Source organism: Manacus candei, unplaced genomic scaffold (assembly GCF_025592945.1).
Source record: "Manacus candei isolate 608988 ecotype Guabito, Panama unplaced genomic scaffold, ASM2559294v1 h1tg000024l, whole genome shotgun sequence".
NCBI lineage: Eukaryota > Metazoa > Chordata > Aves > Passeriformes > Pipridae > Manacus > Manacus candei.
Window position 1 is genome coordinate 150,413 of NW_026138072.1, and position 17,593 is coordinate 168,005.

The 17,593-nt window shown below is 37.6% G+C and overlaps 1 protein-coding gene across 6 annotated transcripts in view; it reads right to left on the reverse strand.

Moving 5' to 3' along the window:
• The window catches only part of KDM4C (lysine demethylase 4C), a 263,533-nt gene that overhangs the window by 50,324 nt on the left and 195,616 nt on the right, over positions 1 to 17,593 (reverse strand). The window lies entirely within an intron of this gene.

Consider the following 17,593-nt stretch of genomic DNA (forward strand, 5'->3'; position numbering starts at 1 on the left):
TATTGATTTTATGTACAATTTGGAGTGTTTATTCTCTTATTTTTCCAAGCTGCTCAAGGAAGCAAATGCATGGATTTACACATGCATTTACACATAGTTTAGCACTCATGGACATTTATTGTAGTGGAACCAGATGGGTCACTTGGTAGAAGAGGATTTGTTCAAGAAAAGACATGTTTTACTAAACACTTTTTGAAAGATACAGTAGGCAGAAGAGAGGTCCCTAAATGCAACTTGGAGAGTTGTTAGTGCTAACTGATTCCACCTTCAGGCAGAGAAAGCAGCAGACGTACCCAGCCTGATGTTACAACACGCAACAAAGCAGCAGCTGCCTTTTAGCAGTGTGGCAAGTGCTAGAGCAGGCATGTGAACTGTGAGTCTTGCAGATACACATTGTGTATCTGCATTGCCTCATGACTTTTCCAGTGCGAGTTTTTCAATAAATTAACCCAATAAATCTGAACCCTGACCAAGGACACTTGAGTTTGGAAAGATCTTCATCAGGGCAGAGTGTTGACCATAGCATATATTATTTCATTGCTAAGATTTCATGAGGTTTCTTCTGCTTGTATTGACACTGCCTTAGAAGGCAAAATAAGTAGGCCTTCATGTAATCAGCATGTACTACCTGAAACACTTGATTTTGCCACAGTGCTTGCTTTAAATTATATAGCAAGATAAAAGATTTAAAAAAAAAAAGTCCACATAGAAAACCAATATAAGCTTGTTTGAAGTGTGGAGCTTCAAACAAGAGCAACCATAATTATTATTTTCAAGCACTTGCCAATATGCAGAAACAACATGATGATTAACATGAGAATTAGTATGGTAAAGAATAACATGACCTGTGCTTTAGGCTAGGACAAAGTGAAAGATATAGAAAGAGAGATCAAAACTACCAGATAAAAAAGGATAACTATGTCACATTCCTTACAGATGCTAGTTACCAGTAGTTCAGATACCAGAGGTCTTCAGGAAGACCTCTAAGGTAAAAATTTCATTTTCATGTCCCTATAGAACTGTGCACTGAAACAAAAAGAATCTGCAACAGTAATTCTAGAGAATGTAAAGATCCACCTACTCATATTGCCAAAAGTTTGTTAATTAGAGAATCTAAAAATGCACACTCACCTACTTTCAATCTATCTGTTTTCATCTGCGATATTTCCATATTCTCTGCAAGTCTAATGCAGGACCCCAGGTGTCCATCTTTAACGCAGTGAGCCAGTGCATCTGCTCAAATGCATAATGCTGTTTTCTGCCACAATGAATTTCCAGCAAAACAGCTTTTCATGAAAACAGAATACTTACAACAGAATATCGAAAGGATTATGCTGGTTTTGCTTTAGCAAGGCTGAGAATGTTTTAAGTATCTATTATGTGTTTTCACATGACTCTTTTAATATGCTGCCTTCATTAATGAATACAAATTTCATACCCTTTTTCTTTTCCGCATTAGAAAAATATTTTAAAACTTTGACAAATTAAATGCCCCTATAAATCTCTGCCGAAAATCAAAAAGGAGAATAAAGAAGCTCCTACACTTGGTAAATCAGTCAGTTTTTCTAGATATAAATTCTGCACATTTTCTATTCCATGGAGAGTAACTGATGGATTTAACTGATTGGTATATACAGCTCTCTCAAACAGGATGCAGTATCACATAAATGAATTAATATAACCTTATTTTACAAGGATGAGATAGCTCTTTCTGAGGGAGAAATGCATATAACTCATGCTAATCCATGTTTTCCCATTAATTTACTAACCCCTGTTTTCCCAATTATTTACTACATGGGCCTGAACAGACGATGCTACAAGTCCTCTTAGAGACCATGTTCATGGAGTTCCTTACAAAACAAAGGAGTAAGGTTGGCAGCACACATCCAGTTTTGTTCCAAATTATAAGCAGCTGCAGAGTACACTGGGACACTGAGTTTGGAAGGATACAGCTTTTTTCAGGTTTAGACACATCTGTGACAATTCAATGGTCTTTTTATTTACAGAAGCTTAAACATGATTTTCCTAATAAGCAAAATTATTTTTATAATATAAAATGAAATTTAAAAATTAGCTTTTAAACTTGTCAACAATTTAAAAAAGCAGGCGTACTGATATTCCTGTAAAAAAACTTTAAGTATTCATTAACAGCTGAGAAAATAGGTGAGGTCTGCAGTGTTTTATCTTTTGACAACCTACCTCTTGACAAGATTTTCTGTAGCATGTGGTATAATGCTTTAGAAAACTGTCTGCTTCAGATTCCATCATGTTTTTTGCACATCCAAGAACAGGAAAAAATTTCATGACACCCAAGTCAGTGAATATAATTGTCCCAAAAGATGTTTAGTATTTTGTGAAATCTTTCCATTCACTAGAAAGAAATGAAATTCGTGTTGTGTTTTACTGCATCTACACAAACACATGGTAAGTGCTGTTACTGTTATTTGGGCAGTAGCTGTCTGGGACATACCTAACAGGGACACATATTTCTATTTTTTTCCAGAAGAACTGCTGTCTCTCTAGTATGTTCAGGAGTACCTCAAGACTGCTATTTATGGAATAAGAATTGGTACTGTTCCTCAGCCAAGAAATCAAGATAATTCCTCTGTACTCCTCTTATAAAGAAACTGTCATGGTTTAACCCTATCAGGCAACTAGGCACTTGCTCACTCCTCTCCACTCCCTAGTAGGATGGGGAGAAGAGTCAGAAAAAAGGCAAAACCCAGAGGTTCAGATAAGAACAGTTTAATAATTGAAAATACTACTACTACTACTACTACTACCAATAATAACAGTTGTATTAAAAAGGAGAGAGAGAGAATATAAAACCCAAGAAAAACACGTGATGCACAGTACAGTTTCTCACTATCTCCTGACTGATCCTGAACCTGTCCCCAAACCACAATCAGCCCCTGCTCCAAGTAACTCTCCCAGTTTATATACTGGGTGTGATGCTCTGTGGTACTGAATAGCTCTTTGGTCAGTTCAGGTCACCCATCTGAGCCATGCTCCCTCACATCTTCATGTAAACCTCCTCGCTTGTTATAGGGCATTGATAAGTCCTTGAGTAAGGGTAAGCAGTACTTGGGAACAGCCAAAACATCAGTGTTATCAACATTATCCTCATTTCAAATCCAAAATAGAGCACTGCACCAGCTACTAAGAAGCAAATGAAGTCTATCCCAACACAAACTAGGCCAGATATAAAACTATGAAAGAATACACAATTTATTTGGGAAGAAAACTATATGCAATTATTTCCAGCTAAAGCAATTAATACCTAAAGAAATTATGAGTAGTAATCTAGAAAACCTTCAGCTGTGCTTTGCAAAGACAAAGAAATACCTTATAACAATCAGCGGCAACTAACCAGTCCACCCACATACAACACAGCTAAATATTCATATGGGTACAAACAACGAGATGTGTCCATTCCAGGGTCAGCAATTGGAAGAGAAAGGGGCTTTTTCCTTCTTACGACTTCTCAGATAGTGTATCAGTAAGGGGAAAATATTAAATTACCCCTACCCATTGTAGCATGTAGCTTGGCCAGGCAAAAACAGGGAAGGTGATCTGCCTTAGGCAGGGAATCACTGTCCTACTCCTTGAAAGAGTGATTTTTTAAGTTGCAAATGAGAGCTGTGCATGCTTCAGATCTGCTAGGTTAGGACATTTCCTCAGTCCAGCAAGCATACCAGCAAGCAGGCACAAAACAGACCAAGGTGACACCTCAGGTTTATCACCTGAGGAGCAAAGGGAAAGGGCCAAGAAACTGCATCACTCCATGTGCTGGTTTGGGTGGGGTAGAGTTAATTTTCTTCATAGTAGCTGGTATGGGGCTGTGTTTTGGACTTCTGCTGAAAATGGGGTTGATAATGTAACAATGGTTTGTTTAGTTATTGCTGAGGTCTTATTTCCCATCCTATGACAACCTACTTCACCACAACTCCCTTCCTGCTTCCACACTGATTGCTCTACTTCTCTTTTTCTTCTCTGCAAAATATGAAAGTTATAGCTAGTGTAAGTCATAACTTGCAGGAAGCATTAAGTATTAGATGCAAGATAAGATGATATTGACATAACAGATCCCTGTTATAATGCAAATTAGTCCCCTATTTGAATGCACTCCAGTTTGAGAAGCAGTGTTATTCAAAACTGGCTCTTCACCAATGACCTACAATGTGAATTTCAGGAAAACAGACTTTTGTACCATTGTGACTCCCATAACTTAAGTTTATCTTCCCAGATCTGATGATCAGATACTAGCAAAGCTGTTCCTAAGACTTTGTACGATACGCTAAAAGAGAAGGGTTTTTTCTGCTTTATCATTATAAAATGTATGAAATATGTTTAAATTATATAAAAATATGATTCTTAGAGAAATCCAACAGAATTTTCTCACAGTCCTACCTTTAAAAACAATATCTTAATTGTATTCTAAAATCATGCTAATGTATTACCTCATAGGACATGAAAGCTATGTGGCTTAAGAGATCTCAGATATATTAAATTGGATAATATTTATTACAAGTGATTACTAGTGATTTTGACTTTATGCCCAAGTTCCTAATTACCACACTGTAACATAGCTAGAAGATAGCAATGTTTTCAATAACATTGTGACAAAGAACAAATGCAAGATTTATCCATCAATATTTATAACCTCTTTTTGAAGGATGGATATATTTGATGGCTTGAAAAAACAATCTATCTTTTTATTTTCTTACCACAAATATGAAATTCAAAAGGTTCTTAAAATAAAGGAAGAATTTCACTGTGGATAGGTTTGGAAAAATGCTCAGCAGCGACTGTTAGGAATAACAGCACAACAAAAATTGAGTAAGTACGTGAATGAAATATAAACAATATGTAAAGGGGTTCATGATCTTTGAAGTGCTAAATGCTATTGTTTCAGAGATCAGGGCTCCTACACGTTTTAGACAGTACAAATAAAGAAACAAGGATTAGGTAACTCTGAAAAAGAAAAACCCAACTTGAAAAGAAAACGGTGCCATGAATAAAATACAGAACATATCCATACTGAACAAGACATATTGAAACCGAGTAACTGAAATTCAATATTGAAAGCACTCATCCTTCAAAAGCTATAAAAACATGGACAGGCAACATTTAGAAGTTATGATTATGCTATATATTCAGGAATTGACTAACAACTTGCACACTCCATGATCCAGCTGTGAGTCAGATGTCAGCATTATGGGACACAAGTCATGGTAACTTGGTTCTGCAAGACTTTTCTGGCTCTGTGGCTTGAAGTTTCCTGCTACCCTTGTGTCATTTTGGCTGGAGTTCTCATTTGTGCTACACCAACAGTATAAAAAATACATAGACATTTAAATGAGTCATTTTCCTTTATGCCTTCCCAGCAGGACACCGCAGCAAAGTCTTTCATAGAGAATATCTAAACTTTATTCTTCAATAACTGGAATTTTTAACGACAGTGCTCATCCAGGCTTATACACTTCATAGAGAAAATATGAATCTGGCAAAGGTCTTGTAGCAGTGTGCTTATTTCACATCTAGATAGGTTTTTTTGTATTTTGAGCTTCCAGGGTGGGCATGTCTGGTATGCTCATCATGAAGAGGCCTGCAAGCTAAGAATCAGATCTTTCTTGAGGTCAGAACTAACTGATCCTAACTTATGTAAGATCAAGTTGTTAGTAAAAAAGTATTCCTTCAAAATAACTTTTGAAGCATAATTTTCACAATGGTCACATAACAGCATTACAAGATATATTTTGTGTAGCATGTTGAAGGTGAATTCTCTGTGAGTATTGTCAGTATTTTCAGTAACACCAAATGATATGTGTTCTGTGTATTACTCATGGTATGTTTTTTCTTTTTCAATCAATATTATATTTTCCTGCTTCTTTTCCTTCTATTCTGTTGGTTTACTTTACAAATATAAATAATTGGCAATTATGTAAAAATTGTAACACTGTACAAATAATGAAATTCCATGGACTACACTGTGGTAAATGAGTGTGAAACACAGTTCTGTGACCATTATTAAAATGCTGGTGCATTGCAGGAAATGTAGTTTGCTTCAAGATGAATGTTTTATTTGAAAAACAGAATGATCAGCAAACCTTGTTTTTCTTAGTAAGTTAAAACTATATTATAGAGTCCCAGAATATTCTGAGCTGGAAGGGACCCTTGAGGACCACCAAAGTCCAACTCCTGGCCCTACACAGGTCACCTCAAGAATCATGCCTTGTGCCTAAGAATATTGTCTAAACACTTCTTGAACTCTGTCAGGTTTGGTGCTGTGACCACTGTCCTGGGGAGCCTGTTCCAGTGCCCAACCACCCTCTGGATGAAGAACCTTTTCTTAATATTCGACCTAAAGTTCTCCTGACATAACTTCATGCCATTGGCTTGGGTTCTGTCGCTGGTCACTACATATATATTTTTTTTTAATAAATGAATGTTTTGCGAATCCATTATGTGAGTTTCAAGGAAGTCAGAAGTCAGCAGCCCCAGCTGTACAGAAGTCAATTAAGCCTTTTATCCTCAATTGCTAATTGAACTGCATGACATGGTAATTCTGAACTCTATGATATATGAACTCTAAAATACAAAAATTATCTACAGTTATGATAAGTTTGGCTCATAATTCAGTAAGAGAGGCTGCATAGATTGTTGAAGTTTAAAAATTCTTCTGCATAATCTCTGCAGATTGCACATTCTATTCCATGGCAAAACCAAGAAAGTTTAGGGTTACCAAATTCACAATTTCACACAACAGAAGAAAACAGCAAAAATGTGTTGTATTGAGTATGGTTGAGCTGGAGTTCATTTCCCCACAGTAGCCCTCACAGTGCTGTGCTTTGCATTGGCAGCTAGAAGGGTATTGATAACACACCAGTGTTTTGGCTACTGCTGAGCACGGCACCAACACTGTAACATTCCTTCCTTAGTTGAGGGCAAAATCCTGGGAGGGGACACAAGTAGGGCAGCTGACCCAAACTAACCAAAGGGATATTCCATACCATACCATGTCAGCTCAGATATAAAAGCTAAGGCACAAAGCAGGGGGGTGGGCATTCATTGTCTAACAGCTGCCTGCTGAGAAACCCTGCGCTGAAGCCCTGCTTCTCAGGAGTGGCCGACCACCACTGCTCAAGGGAAGTAGAGAATAAAACCTGCTATCCTTCACTTCCATGTGCGCAAGCTTCGCTTTGCTTTTTGCTTTAAATAAACTGTCTTATCTCAACCCACAAGTTGTTTTCTTTTTTTCCCACCTTACTCTCTCCCCTGTCCCTCTGGGAAGGGGAGTGATAAAGCGGCTGGGTGGGCACCTGGTATCCAGCCAAGGTCAAAAAAAATTGATCATTTTAGCATTTTCATGCAGATTATTAAAAAAACCCAGAAAACAGGTTTAGAATCATTCTGCAACAACTCTTGTAAAGCCAGGCCAACTATATCACATATCTCATTCTATTTCCTGGTTGGCTGTGAGGGACTGTCAGGTTTGCATTTGAATTCCAGCTGTATCCAGTACTGATTTACACCTTTAAGGAGAGTTTCGTTCTTAGACAAAAGGCATGCAACTCCTAAGAACTATTCTCTTAATTCCCAGCAAAGGCAACATAGCTATTATTCAATCAAATTATACTTATTGTCATGGAGGTTTTGAAGATTTCTTAGAGCTGCACAGACAGGTCAAACACATAGAACTGCATAACTCTACAGTGACAGTCTGTACCATAATTGTCCTTTACTTATCAGAAGAGATATTTTGTCAGAGTAATAGCCTGAATGTGACTGCTGCTTGGTATCACAGTTTACTTCACCACATAGATCAGTTTCAAAGAATGACTTGAAGCCCTTTTTTTTTTTTTTGAAGCGCTGGGAAGCTTTGAATAGATTCTGTCTTGAGTGAGTCAGGTGATTATAGCAAAGTAGTAACAGGAACTGAACTGTAAAGCAGTTTAGTCAGTGCTGAAGGACAGATGTCTATACATCATTTGTGGAGTTCTCCTTCAGACTACCTCATCTGATCTCTGTATTTTTTCATTGCTTTGTTACTAAATGTTTATGATACACATAGAAGGTTCTCCCTTTTTTTATTGGTGGAATTTTAAGGATTGCAAGAACCTTAACGAATCTGCGAAAACCTCATTTATTAGAATAATAATCATAATGTATGCACAGATGGATATATATGAATGAATTAATTGTAATAGTGGATTATCTTAGCTTTTTATTCAGTCTGAAGTTACAAACCAGTATAATGATACCAGCTTTCAAGAGAGTGGAAGAAATGTAAGAAAAAAAAGAAAGTATATTTACTGATAAGCTTTACCATATTATTATCATTGTTAAACAAAAACCCTGATACTGAATTAAACAAATAGTGCATTTATGGTATAACTTTCAGTCCTTTTATTTCTTTTTAAAACACTGGTTTGAGACAGTTCACTTATAATAACTAACTAATTTTCTCTCTTAGAATACTACCAAATATTCAGTTTTAATCTCACCCTGCATATAGAAATGATAACTCCAATAGTGCTACTCTTGCTCTAAAGAAGCAATGTCCTGTATATCCTTCAGTTTCAAATACGAATGAATTAATACAGGTTCTTACAGTACAAGAATTTTCATAGATTCTTCAGAAAAGCGACACAAATGAGTATTTCTAAAAATTTTATACTTGCTTTTAAAAACCATGAGGTTCTCCAGAAAAGATTTCACAAAAAGCAGGGTGCTTTAGCCCCACAATATCTAACAAACTACCACTGCAACTTTTGAGATGAGATATAACTGCCAATGTGTTATGTGTTGATTTAAGAAAAAATAATAATGTCAGACTTATTATATTTCTGAACACTTTGAGCGTTTGGCACTAAATATGGGTCAAAAATCACTAAACATATCAACAAGTGACACTCATTAAAACAAATCACACAAAATGGCATTTGTATGATAACACAATGTGACAGTACTACTGCTTTCATAAACAAAGAATGAAAATTAAACTTTCACAGTAAAATATTTCACTAGGCTAGATTGCAAAGTTTGACATGGTCAATTAATCACTGTAGGAATCAGACAAAGCTCAGTCTGCTGTAGTCAGGAAGCTCATTATTTCATTAAAATTGCAGTGTAGCTAGGACTCAAACATTCCTTTTATTAAAAATAATCACCAAGAAGTTGAATGGCAATTGTTAACCTCCTACACCAGAATTTTGTCTCCCATATAAATGAAGACTGAAAAGAAAAAAGTAGTAATGGTCAATAAAACTGCATTGGACTCACTTGTGTACAGAAAGTTGACGGACAGATTCAAGGAGTAGTTTACAATTTGTTCAGTAAAGCAGAGCAGTAAAAATGCTCTAAAAAAACCTGAACAAAAAACCATAAAAAAACCTTTTGCAATCAAAACTAAAAAGTCAAGAAAGGTCAGTTTTTAATTAATATTCTGAATTAAGTCGCTTTTGATTGCCCTTGGACTACGCTTTGAGGCCTCATCGAAGAGCACAGAAGAGCACAGAAGAGCAGTAAATTCGAGGGCTGTACCAGGCTAAAAAGTTTCCTAGTGATGTCCTTAATACAGGCCCCAGAGAGGCTGCAGATTTTGCAAAGAGGAGGATCCACCCAGCATAGTGGACCTTTTGTTCCCCTCAGAAGAGTCACGTTCAATTATAACCTGTCTTTTCTTCCTCACGGAGGTGGTCTTGATATGAGATGTAGGTCTTTCTGACCTTGGAAACACTACTGGCATAGATGGACCATCATCCACATCATTAACTGACTGGCCTTTCACATCCAGAGCGTCGCACTCAGATACTAAGGCACCCGGAGAGATGAGGTTGGCAAGGAGGGCATTTGTCTGCCCCCCTGAGCATAGACTTGCCTCTTCATTTTTTTCCTTTAAGTTACTGCCTTCTGCATGGTGGTGGGAAGATATAGGATATCCTTGATCTTGTGTTATTTTCTGATGGTTGTTCCTGTTTCTTTCTCAGACTCCCTAATGCTCCTTAACTTTTTCAGTTCCTCCCAAATCTCTGACACCAGACTAAGCAGGTATCTGCTTGGTCACACCTCATACCATGGCTCTCATATTACTTTTCACCCCCCACATATGCCAATGTTTAAAGTCAATCAAACTCCACCTAAACATGAAATTACAACAACTGTAACTTTACCTTTTCCCCTCCTTGGAAGACAACAATATAAATATAGCTTAAGTGGGGAGGGAGGTCAGAAGAGATTCCACCTTTGTATTCTGGGATGGTTGACAGGCTATACCTATCTCCTCCCCCACAGGGACACCTATTGGTAAGACTCGAACAGTGAGCTCTATTGAGTGCTTCTTTGTGAAATTCAGAAAGCAAGCTTGTTTGTGACTATACTTTTAATGCTACATAGTCATCTCAAAATTGGATGTATTTTTTGTTGGCTGTATTATTCATATTCTAGGTATTCATGTGTGCTTCTGCAGACAGTCTATTTATCACTTGCAATCCAATGAGAACCTACACTTCTGTTGCTCAATAAACTACACTATTTTGCACCTGGCCATGAGTTATTGAACCTGACTGTACTTCTAGTCCAGCCATGAGAGTTCATTGGGTGTGACCAGGCGTTTAGTGTATCACACTATTTGTGAATCCATAATCACGGTAGTTTTCATTGAACCCAACCAGGTTTACACTGTCACTTGGCTCTGCATTTCTGTTGCTTAGTGTTTAAGTGGCCATCACGTAGTATCTAAGCCCAGCATCACCTAGTCCCTCTGATATCAGAGGACCACCTAGAATGCAACGGAGCTTATTTTTTGCCAAATTTAAGGCAACAGAAAAATTGGCCTTACTCTTAATGCAACATACGCCCTGCACCCTGAGATCAGAAGAGCTGCATGTTTTCATGGGAACTCTCTCTGAGTAGCCACATCAGTTCTGGTGAGTGCAGAAGACATAGTTTTCTGCTAGGTAGATGACATAGCTAAACACCTTTTAGGAAGGTGATGACCACCAACTGAACTCACTTTTTGACACTATAACTGTACATCCTTCTGCATTAACTGCTGTGCCATGCCCTAGTTACACTCTACAGGCTAATGCAGAGGTTCAGAGGTAGCTGCAGTTCCTCAGGCAATGCAGAGGCCTCATCAGTATCTCTTGTGAGAGCTGCCAGAACCAGGTGGGTGTCTCTGTTGCCCTGGCATTTCCCTGCCTCAGGAAACCCTGCTATGCACCAAGATCTGCTCCACTGCAGACCTGGCCAGCTATGGAGCAGCTCACCTTGGTTATTGACTTATCAAACACTATAACAAGACTTTTTAGCAAAGCCCACAAATTATCACTCTGCTTATGTAGAGTCTTTCCCTTTTCAAGTTTACCTCTCAAGATTTGCCACTTAGCAGATATTTGAAAAGTTTGAAGCTTTCTGTTTAGATAAGAAGTAATTTAACTGCAAATTAAGAAATTCAGAATCCAGATAATTCACCAAAAGGCCTACATGATGCACTCCAAACCTTCTCTAAGTTACAAGCTGTAACCTGCTGCACAGAATTACATATTCACATTCTTAATTATGTTAAAATAAAAACCTACCAAGGAATTACAATATAGAAAATCCTGTGCTTTATAACCTTTCCACAAAATAAATAAATAAATACTACTGTCTACACCCATAATACAGCACCAGCATCTATAACAAGAGCTGAATTTGAAAAGACTGTTAAAAATATTAATGTAGCTACTTTTTTGTTCACATTGGTGGTTAGTCTAGAAAAGACTTTCATTCACATATTTATTCTTCAATCCCCTCATTCTTAAAATTTCACTATATTAGACTTTCTTGTTCCCAAGTGTGCATTCCTTCTTCATGGTTAAATATGTGGATCCATAAAACTGATTGCTCTATTTAGCAACATCATTTCTTTTAGTTTTTGTAGGATCTCAGGATTATGCAATGCAGTAATCTGACCTTCCCATCAAATCTTAAGGAGAGCAGGAAGATTTTAAATGTCTAACAGAAGCTATACTTAAATCTAAATGATACCAAAAGTTCCTAGGAAAGAGAAATCAGTGACATAGAAACACAATAAAAAACAATTCCAGGATGTGAATCTAATGACAAATGATCATTTTGATAATTTCTAAATGAAAGACATGAAATTTCCAATGAAAAACAAGAAACAATCCCCACAAAAAAAACAAACAAAAAAAGGAAACCATTACTTTCTAAATGTATCAAATTTTTTTAAAGTTTGAAAAAGAAGTTGAAGTCAAGTTTTAATTTGAACTAAATATTTTTGTTTGCTTTTAAAATAATTTCCTATTTCCACGTAGCACTTTGATTTTTCAGAGTATAAAACATATACACAGCTCTAAAGAAAATCCCAGGCTTGTAAGAAATACTTCTATTCTCAGTTAAAACATTAATCAAAAAAACATTAGGTGAGATGTTGCTAAGCTCTCAAATATGCTTAAAAGTACACTATGGTCATTCCTTATTCTTTAAAACCACCCTACAGAATAACTACACAAGTTTAAGGTCATCTGACCTCAAGTACTTCCCTGACTACGGGTCAGCAAAGTGTCAGTTCAGCTCAGATCCATAAACCTATGCATAGTGGAAATTTCCACAATAAAACCTAACACAGAAGACATTTTATGCTCAGATTTTGTTGCACTGAAGAAAAAAAAAATTTAGAAACTAAACCACTCAAAAATTATAGATCTGGCCACCCCAAATGAACTACATGGACTGTAATCATCCCTCTGAGTAGCTTTATGTTATGTATCTTCTTCCTTTTGCTTAGATATAATGTTCACTTGCACTTCAAATTTTCTCTCTTTTTTCTCCATAATGATTAAGGTCAAAAATATTTAGCCATTAGCTGCTTTGCTTACAAAGTCCTGTACAGTTCAAGGTTCCGTACTGGGTGATGTTTTCTGATTAAAAAAAAATAAAATAAAAAGAAGTAAAAAAAAGAAAAGAAAAATCACTTTGCAATATCAACCCTCCTTTCATATAGATGAGACACATCGAAAGTTCACCAGGTCTCATCCATAATCCCACTGACTGCTCACTGATCATTTAATCAAACTCAGGTTGACAAGGATCTTGATCTTAATTTTTCTCTTTTAAAGCAATCTGATAGCAAGGGATAAATATCTAGTATATCTCCCTTATTTCTATGTTGCTTACCTGTCTTATAATCTCCATGATTTCATTTTTTTCCACTTATTTAGATAATAATTACGAAAAAAGCTTGAGTCATATATATTTGGCAATGCCTGTAATTTACTAGAAGCTCTCTAGGACAGCACAAAGCTCTGAATTATACAGACATTTGGTCAGCAAGTACTCCTCTGATACCTGCTTGTATGCGAGTCACAATTACTCAGCTACACAAACAAGGAAATCACCCAAAAAGACTGAAAGACAGTACCCAAAAAACTAAACTAAACTGTAGTTCCCCGTATTAAGAAAGGTATCACTTCAAGAAAGACACTGAGGTGCTGGAGTGAGTCCAGAGAAGGGCAATGGAGCTGGTGAAAGGTCTAGAGAGCAAGTCATATGAGGAACTGCTGAGGGAGTTGGGATTATTTAGCCTGGAGAAAGGGAGGCTCAGGGGAGACTTTATCACTCTCTACAACTACCTGAAATGAGGTAGTAATGAGGTGTGGGTCATCCTCTTCTCCCAAGTAACAATCCTTAGGACAAGAGGAAATGGTCTCAAGCTGTTCCAGGGGAGGTTCAGATTAGACAACAGGAGGAATTTCTTCATGGAAAGGGTTGTTAAAAATTGGAATGTACTGCCTGGGAAGGTGGTGGAGTCACTGTCCCTGGAGATGTTTAAGGAAAGACTGGATGTGGCACTTAGCGCCATGGTTTAGTTGACAAGGTGGTAATCAGTCAAAGGCTGTACTCAATGACCTCAGAAGTCTTTCCAACCTAAATGATTCTGTGATTCTGTAAGGGATGGCAGATCTTTTCTGGGACACATTCAGTAAACCTTCATTTCCTACATTTCCCATTAACCTAACAAGGCACATCCAGGTGAGAGCTGCATGTTTTCAATTTCTCTTTAAAAGCTCTCCAATTTCTACTTGCTATAATGATATAATTTTTACTATGACTAATTAAAGAATTCGATTATTGCAAACAGAAAATTCCTAAGGGTAAAGAGACTTATATGACAGTTATCTCAAAGGTACCTTTCACAGTGACCACAGTATTTTTCAGACACATGGGGTGTCTAAAAACTATGATGTTGAACTGGAAAATGCACATTATAGGTTACACTGCAAGTTGTGTTATAGGAGCAAAATTAACCAGCCAGCAAACAGATATCAGTTATAAAAACCAAAGACCTCTCACAAAGATAAAAATACTCTTCCATGCTGATCAAAAAGCAAAAGGCTTACAACCGAAGGACACCTGCAATATAAGTCAAGCCTTATTAGTCAAAGATCTGGAATTTCTCCAGAATCACTTAAGTGTTGCCCAGCTGCAAGACTCTAATGCCTCTGTCATCAAGGAATTTATTTTTAATATTGCAGAAGAAAACCAGTAAGTTATAGACCAGATGGTTGGCTGAATATCATACAGAATCAGGTAATGTGAATTATTCTTCTCTGTGTTCCACTCTCACTCTCTCCAGCCATCATTTCAACACATGCTGCCTTAACATTAAGAGATAACATAGATAGCTACCATTCTATCAAAGGGATGGCAAACATGAGACACCATGCAAAAGACTAAAGGTTCATGTGTATTATCTCTTCCTCAGGATAAGAAGGTCTTTAAAACAAAGGTTTTATTTGCAACAGTTTTTTCATTTTCATTTGCAACAGCTGATTTGTGTTACACTTGTTTAAGAACATATCTTCTACTATTGCTCTGATATCCAAAAAGCAGGGGAATATATAATCTTTCAAATCCAGTTTGGGATATCTTCTACAGCTTCTACTTGTGTTCATATACCCCTTAAACTGCCCAGTTCCACGAAGTCAAATTCTGTGGAATATGAAGTTAACATATTCATTATTCATTTTACGAACTCCATGCCAACCTATGTGTGATTTTGTTATAGCACCTTTGGACACACACCACTCTCTGCTGAAAAAAGCAGACAGTAACACTGACTCTCCACCAACAGATTTTTCTGTCATAGTGTCACTCTGTAAAATATAGGCTACTGGAGAAATTGGAAGATGATGTAGACTGCATTGCCATCCTTACTATGTTGACATTTCTTTATGACTTATATTTGTCAGACTTGGACAGGGTAGTCTCTCAGCTTGCCAAGTGCCCTGCTGTGATAAGGTGCAAGGAATAAGTAAGCTGCTTAAGTTCAGAGCTGACAAGACAGATGTAATGCTTGTTAGTAATGAAAATAACACACAGTCATTCCTCAGGACCACACAGTTAAACATACTGGATGTGACTAGCAAATGACCTCACACCACTACGTAGAGAAAACATGCCACTCCTCCAGAGACAAAATGATGTTCTCTGTCAGTTGGGATAATTTAAAACACTCATCCGTAGTTGAAGCTGTGGCTGTCTAAGAGACCATACCTTCTTCTGATAACAGTGGGATCCAAAACAAAACAGCAGCATGAAACAAATTACTGTTAAAAAAGCACCACTGTAAACAACGGCAGAAAAATCATTAGTCTCTAAAAGAATGTGCCATTTTTCCACTAATAAAAGTTTATCTAAAACAGATACCTCATCTTTTTTCTTGGAAACTGAATATATAGAAAGCTCACAGAGAGCTACTTCAACTTATAGAAAAAAAAGGTAATCCTTGACAGCAGCTCAGCCATTAGTTTTTTTCTTCAAAATGAACACTAACTTCAGTTACTTTAAATCCCCAGAATTTGCTGTGCAACTCAATTTATTACTTTCTTCAGCAGCTCCTTACAAATATTATTTCAAACAGCAGTCAGCTTCCTGAAGGAAAACCAGTATCTATTCATGTAGACAGGTTCTCAAGCTTATAACCTGAACTGGACCTTACTCCCTTTAGGGAACAGGTCTCACAGTAATGTTCCAAGAATCACCACATCAATGCCTCATGGCACAGAACTTTAAATGAGGAAAAGGACAGGAAAAAAGTAGTTAAAAGTATTAAAAATATAAATTTAACCTCTTGAGAGCTAAACATTCTCACTGAATTGAGTTTTGAACTGCTTCCTATTATGTCCAAATAATTAATTTATCAATTACTCATCACTGCATCCTTAAAACACATCAATTCTTTAAAACAGCATAAGTAACAAGTAGAAGGGGATGGAAGTGACTGTGCAGCTGGAGAGCTATGATCTAATCACCATCACTGAAAGTTGTGGGACAAAACACACAACTGCAGCACTCCAAATGGTAGCTATAAACCGTTCAGAAGGGACAGGCAAGGAAGGAGGGACAGGCGATTTGCCCTCTATGGACTGATTGCACAGGCCTGTCTTTGAAAAACAGCAATGAACAGGTCAAAACCTTGTGGCTGAAAATAAGAGGGCAAGTCAACAAAGGAAACCTCATGGTTTGTGTTTATTACTGGCCACCCCACTGAGAGGAGCCTGTTGACAAAACCTTCTAACTTCAACTACAGGAAGCATCACTCTGGCACGTTCTGATCCACCTCGGGGACTTCAGTCACCCTGACATCTGCTGGAAAAGCAGCTTGGCAAGATATAAGCAGTCCAGGAGAGTCTTGGAGAGCATCAAGGATAGTTTCTTAACCCAGGTGACACAGAGCCAGGTGACAGAGGAGAAGTGTTACTGCACTTGTCGCTTACTGTCACGATTAACTAACCGGAGAGGTCAAGATCGATGGCAGCCTGGGCTGAAGTGATCACGCCCTGGTGGAATTCACCATCTCGAGGGGGACAGGCCAAACAACGATTAAAGTCAGTACCCTGAATTTTAGGAGCCTGAACTTTTAGTTATTTAAGGAATTAGTGGACAGGACCCCGTGGGAAACTGCCCTCAGGGGAAAAGGAGCAGAATAGAATGGGGAGACCTTTAAGAACATTTTTCTTAGAGCTCAAGAGCTCTCAATTCCCATCGTGAGCACTCAGACAAGGAAGGCAGGAGACCAGCATGGCTTAGAAAGGATCTCCTGGCCAAACTGAAAGACAGAAAAAAGTACAGACAGCAGAATCAGGGACACGTATCCTAGGAAGAATATAGAGGTTGTGTAGGGAAAGCTAAGTTGCAGCTGAAGCTGAGTTTGGCAGTGGATGCAAAGAATAATAAGAATGGCTTCTACGGGCATGTTGGTTAGAAAAGGAAGATTAAAAAAAATATTAGGTACTCAAAATTTTTTTTTTGCCTCAGTTTTCACTAGCAATCAATCTTCCCGTATCTCTCAAGTCCCTGAATTTCAAGACAGAAACTGGAGGAATGAAGTCAATCCCATTGTAAGAGACAATCAAGTTCAAGACCACCTGAGGAACCTAAACATACACAAGACCATGACACCCTATGAGATGCATCCCAGTGTCCTGAAGGAATCAGCTGATACAGCTGCCAAGCCACTTTCCATCATATCTGAAAAGTCATGGTAGTCATGGATAGTCCCCAGTGACTAGAGGAAAGG